The sequence below is a fragment of the Sapajus apella genome, unplaced genomic scaffold (assembly GCF_009761245.1).
Source record: "Sapajus apella isolate SASKATOON/1434 unplaced genomic scaffold, GSC_monkey_1.0 scaffold2, whole genome shotgun sequence".
NCBI lineage: Eukaryota > Metazoa > Chordata > Mammalia > Primates > Cebidae > Sapajus > Sapajus apella.
This window is the reverse complement of record NW_022436942.1, coordinates 33,069,681-33,076,274: the sequence shown is the minus strand read 5'-3', so window position 1 is coordinate 33,076,274 and position 6,594 is coordinate 33,069,681. Positions and strand designations below refer to the sequence as shown.

General features: G+C 31.9%; 1 non-coding gene across 1 annotated transcript; it reads left to right on the top strand.

The window, feature by feature from the left end:
• Positions 1–2,704: 2,704 nt before the first annotated feature.
• Positions 2,705–2,836, top strand: LOC116527953. The gene has a single exon (XR_004258799.1). It is a non-coding gene; the product is annotated as a U8 small nucleolar RNA (small nucleolar RNA).
• Positions 2,837–6,594: the final 3,758 nt, after the last annotated feature.

Genomic DNA, 6,594 nt, shown 5'->3' with positions numbered 1-6,594 from the left:
TTCCTCAAAATGAATCAAAAGGAAAACCCCACTTCTCTACACCCAAGTAACAAAAATATCATAAGCTCCTCTCTTTGCACCCCACACGCCTTTCCACTGCCTTCCAGAAGAAAAATTGAATGTACCTCTGGTTGGTCCTCTCTTAGAACCAGTCTTTATGTATATAGGGTACGACTTTGTAACTTCACTTCTGCCTCTGATTGGTCACCACCTGCAACCAATCAGACTGGTCATGGGCCACTCCTTCATTATAAGTAATCAATGGGAAACTTCTAGAAAGTTTTTAAACCCCAGAAAATTCTGCAACCAATGCTCTTAAGCTTGCTCAAGCCTGCTCCCTCTCTGTGGAGTATACTTTTATTTCAATAAATCTGTGCTTTTGTTGCTTCCTCTTTTGTTGGTTTGTGCATTTTGTCCTGTTCTTTGTTTAAAACACTGAGAACCTAAACGACTTATAGTCAAGGCCCTCTACTGGTAACAGAGCTGTGTGGTAGAAGATTTGTGAACAGAAAAAAGAAAATGGCATACAGAAAATGGAAGAGAGGTACAGAAACAGCCAGATACAGTTGGTATTTGCCTTATTCGAATATAGTTTGAATAGTTGGCCACCCTTAGTTTGCTGAAACTCAGTGATTGATAGGAGAGTAGGTTATAGTCTGTTTATACACCCAGTTAGGTTGTAGTTTGTTATGTACAGAGAAACCTTTAGGCTGAAATTAAATATGTAAGGAATCAACTTTAGGCTAAAGTGAACATAACACGCTAGTGAGGCATCACTAAATATATCTCTATTTCATGTATGTGCCCCTTTCAGTACCTAACACATGTCATGCTCATAATAAAAATTCAAAAGGTTATTTATTGACTAATAAACAGAAAATGTGATCATTTTTTATAAAGTCGTATGACATTTATTAAATGACATTTAATGAAGTTATCTGATAGGGGATTCCAGTTTCATGTTTAAAACTCAGAAGAATTTTTATCTAAGAATGGTAATTAAAAATGAAATAAAGTAAGAAAACAGTAAACAATCTTTGGGTGCTTAGGAGTAAAGTAAACATAGTAACAAATGTATACACATCCTTTGTTGACCAAAACATAAATTGTTATTGAAAGATGTTAATGAAGATATGACATAAGTGATATCCTGTTAATATAGGTAAAACATCAATATTAAAAATATGTTAAAGTCTCTCAAATTTATCTCAAACTTCAGGCAATCTATAAAATAACTATAGTATTAATTGAACTTAAATAATGGATTATTATATAAAATTCCCTTGTAAGTATAGAGGCACAATAATGGTATTTGTTTCCAAAAAATAAAATCTGTAGTTAAGGGGTTGATATTTATTAGTTATTAAGACATATTTGAATGTATGTTAATTATAACTCTTTGTTCTTTGTAAGGTATTAGGCAACTATAGTGAGAAAACAAAATATTGTGGAAAATCATTATTACTTAGTTTATTTTAAAATATAATTTTATTGTTTAAGATGTATAATTGGAAAACCAAAATTTTACATATATATATTGTGTACATAAATGTGTGTGTTGTGTGTGTGTGTGTGTGTGTGTGTGTGTGTGTATTTTTCATTTTTTTTGAGACAGAGTCTCGCTCTGTCTCCTAAGCTGGAGTGCAGTGGTGCACTCTCAATTCACTGCAGCCTCCCCCTTCCAGTCTCAAGGAATTCTCCAGTTTAGCCTCCCACGTAGCTGGGATTACAGGTGCATGCCACCACAGGGAACTACTTTGTGTATTTTTAGTAGAGACAGAGGTTTCAACACGTTGGCCAGGCTTGTCTCAAACTCCTGACCTCAATTGATCGATTGGCCTCAGCCTACAAAAGTGCTGGGATTACAGGAATGGGTCACTGGCACTGGCCTCAAAAACATATTTTTGAAGATGTATAGGGGCCTCACATGTAAGTCATTTGGAAATTGTCACTCTATCCTAAATAAACTGAAAAAATCCATAATTTTTCTTGCATCCATAAGAGAAGTAAGGTCTTAGGACAAACTGCTGCTCTCAAAACTGGTGAGTACAGTAGGTAAACACAGAGATTCACAACTTATTAGGGCAGAAACCCACTAGCAGAAACTTCTTCTGAAAACCTGCTCAGAGTGTGGGCAGGAAATCCTGAACCATACTTGGCAAATTGTTGAAGGTTCTATAAAACAGCCAGGAAACAATAGGAAGCAGCCAGGATAGACAAAATGATGATTTTATGTTCTTATCTCTAAAAAATTACTTTCAATAGTGAAATGTTGAGTTAAGCAATTTAATCAAAACATTAGATTTTGTAGAACTTTATAAATTTAATATAGACTTTGAAATTTGGGAAGTAAGAAGATGATAAGAAATATGCGAGTAGGTTTACTTTTATTATTTTCCGTCATTTTGGATTAATATTTTATATAAATACAATGGTGTTTTCTTAAATTTCCAGGAGGCTTCTACCTTTAACAGAGTGTTTTTTTTTTTTAAATGTAAAGGGGCCGGATGTATAAAAATAATAAGCCCTAACTATGTATTACCTACAAAAGACTCATTTAAGCTTTAAGGAAACACATAGGCTGAAAGTGAAGGAATAATGAAAATATGTTTCATGCAAATGGAAACCAAAATATAGCAGGATAGCTATATTTATTTTAGAAAAAATAGACCTTAAGTAAAAGAACTGTAACAGAAAATAGTGATCATCAGGTGGGACAACCTTTTCCTCTTCTCCCTTTTAGAGGATAGATTATAACACTGTTATTGGAGATCCATGAAACATCAACATCTGTGCAAAATCAGGACCTAAAACATCCTGATTACTCCTATCTAATTATTTCTGAAGATTTTGATATAATAAAAAGAAGACAATGAACATCATTATATAATGATAAAGTGGTCAATTCCTCGAGAGGATATAACAATTGTAAATATATATATGCATCCAATATTAGCACAAATAAATAAATATTTGAAGACCTGAAGGAAGAAATAGACAACAATATAATAATAGTAGGGGACTTCAATACCCTACTTACAATAACGGATAAATCATCAAGGCAGAAAATCAGTAAGAAAACATTGGACTTGACTAAATTTTACACCAAAAATACCTAACAAATATGTAGAGAATATTCCATTCAACAGCAGCAGAATATAGCTTCTTCTCAAATATACATGGGACATTTTCCAAGATAGATATGTTAGGCCATAAAACAAGTCTTAACACATACATCAAGATTGAAATTATGTCAAGCATCTTTTCTGTCCATAATGGCATGAAACTAGAAATCAACAGTAGGAGAACTACTGGAAAATTAAAAAAAAATATGTGGAAATTACAAAGCTGTTCCTGAACAACCAATGGGCCAAAGAAGAAATCAAAAGAAATTTTTAAAAAATAGCTTGAGACAAATGAAATTGAAAACACAAAATACTAAAACTTATGGGGCTATTAATACATAAAACAGTAATACAAACAATCATTAGCAACTACTATAAACAATGATATGCCAACATTTCAGATAACCTAAAGGAAATAAATGAATTCCTAAAGACATGCAATTTACCAAGACTAAATCATGAAGAAATATAAAACCTGAGCAGACCAATAATAAATAAAGAGATGAATTGGTGATTAATAATTTCTCACCAAATAAAAATGTTCAGGACCCGATGACTTGCTTCAATGATGTGTTATACAAAGTATTTAAATAATAATTAATATGAATTCTTCTGAAACACTTCCAAAAATAGAACTAATCTAAAGCCTGTATGGGGACACAAAAGATCCAAAAGCTAGCACAATATTGAAGAAGAGCAAAATTGGAGGACTTATGCTATATAACTTTAAGACTTATTAGAGAGCTATAGTAATCAAGACATTGTGGTATTGATAACAGAATAAAAAAAGAGATCAGTGAAACAGAATAGAGCCACAGAAATAGACACACAAATATAGCTAACTGGTCTTTGACAATAAATAAAGAGAACACAATGGAAAAAAAAAATAGTCTTTTTCAACAAACATTGCTGGAACAAATGGAAATACACATACCTAAAAAAAAAAAAAAGACACAGACCTTATACCCTTCACAAATATTAACTCATAATGTATTACAAATCTAGATGTAAAGTGCAAATTATAAAACTGCTCCAAGATAACATAAGAAAATCTAGATGTACTCGAATTTGGCAATGACATTTTAAATAATGACACCAAAGGAAAAATCTAGGATAGAAATATGATAAATTGGACTTCATCAGAATTAAAATTTTCTGTTCTATAAAAAGAAACTGTAAAGAAGATGAGAAGACAAGCCACAAACTGGGGGAAACAATACAAACACAAATATAATAAAGGGCTATTATCAAAAGAACACTCAATCTCAACATAAGGAAATACACCACCTAATTTATAAAAATGGGCCAAAGACTTTAATGGAGACATCAACAAAGAAAGCTACAAATGACAAATAGACATATGAAAATATGCATAGTATTGTGTCACTAAGGAAATGTAAATTAAAACAACAGTGAGATACTACTACACATCTGTTAGAAGGATCAAAATTGAGAGCAGTGACAAAAACAATGCTGGCAAGGATGTGAAGAAAAACTCTCATTTATGGTGGGAGTGTAAAATGGTACAGCCGTTTTGGAAGAAAATTTTACAATTTCTTGAAAAACTCTTACCACACTATCCAGAAACTATATTCATTTGTATTTACTCAAAGGAGTTTAAAACTTATAAGCACACAACAATATATGTACAAAAATAAATATATAGCACCTAGAGTGAACCCTAATGTCAACAGGTAAACTGTGGACTTTGGGTGGTAATGATGTTTTAAAGCAGATTCATGACTTGTAATAAATATGCCACTCTGTTAGTGGTTGTTAATAGGAGAGGCTATGTTTATGTTAGGAGCGAGGGAATATGTGGATAATCTCTGTACCATCTGCTCATTTTTGCTGTGAGCTTAAAACGGCTCTAATAATTTTTAGTTTCCTTTTTTTTTAAAAAAGTTAAAAATATGTAAAAAGTATTCTCAACTTGTAGGTCTGACTTTCTTAAATGATGGAAGTATCAAGGCTTAGATAATTTGGTTGCTAGAAAATGAGAAATACATTGTATCAGAAAGTTATTACCAACAAAACTAACATTTTGGTGATAGTCTTACATAAGGATGCCCAATATATATAACTGTAAGAAGTAAGCAAAAAATTAAATATTCAAATCAATAAGGCAGATAAAGAATAATAGGTAAGGAAACAACATATTCACAGTAAAATATAAACATTATGGGCCAGACACAGTGACTTATGACTGTTAATCCCAGTGCTTTTTGAGGCCAAGGTGGGAAGATTGCTTTAGGTTAGAAGTTCTAGACCAGCCAGGTAACATAGCAATAGCTCCTTTCTACAAAAAATAAAAGTAAAAATAAAATAGTTGGGCATTATGATGCATGTCTGCAGTACCAGCTACTAGGTTGGAGGCTGAAGCAGGAGGAGAGTTTGGACCCTGGAGTTTGAGGCTGCAGTGAGCAGCTATGAGTGTGCCATTGCATTCCATCCTGGATAACAGAATGAGACCCTGGTAGACCCTGGTGAAGAAAACATGTGTTGTTTTCTTCACCCATTACCTGCTATTGGTTGTAATATGTCCAACAGTAGGAAATATTTGCATGTAGCAGGAAAATGATTAGAAACCCTATTCTTTAAATAATTCTTGGGTAAAACACAAGATGTTATATTTTATTATAGTTCAGAAATATGTGATTTGAATAAAAATTAGTTTGCCTTATCATCTAGCATCTTAATTTCTAGGAAAGTACAAAAAATCCTTTGGATCGAGAATTTGAACAACCATGTTAATTAAGCATTGTTTGAAACTGGAAAGGTTAGTAATAACTCAATATTTTCATTCAAAAGGGAATAGTACACATGTACCATTGAAAATTAAAAGAAATAAATATATTAATATGGCTATATCCCTAAAAAACAAAATAGCATTAAAAAACAAACTGAAGAGTGTTTCCCTGTGCCAATAAGAAACCATATTAGATGTTAAGTATTAACGTAAATTAATAGGTGTGAGGCAGTTATAGTAATTGGGCTTGAAGAATTCAGCACAAACTCATGAATGTGGTGGCTTTTATGAAACACATCAGAGTGGGTGTGTTGAGAAATCTGATTGTGTGTGTATATGAATAGGTTTTCAAACAAGACTTTGTTTTCATACATAAGAAAGATAGCATGTGTGGCCTCATTTTTACAATAGACTATTCATAAGAATGATTAGAATGGACAGCAGTTATTGAAAATAATAATTGTAGTGAAAATTTGTGATTATAACTTATTTTTATATTTCAAAATATTAAATTTTATATACTTTTAGAAATAAATATATCTAAATCACTACTAAAAAGTCCAAAACATCACATTTTTAATACTTAAAAAAACAAAGATTAATCAATATCAAAAAAAAATTGAATGTAACAAACTTAGATATTTTGAAAGGAAATTGGAGTGTGGAGTAAATGGAAGTTTCCCTCTTTATTACATATACTTCTCTATTCTCTACAATGCA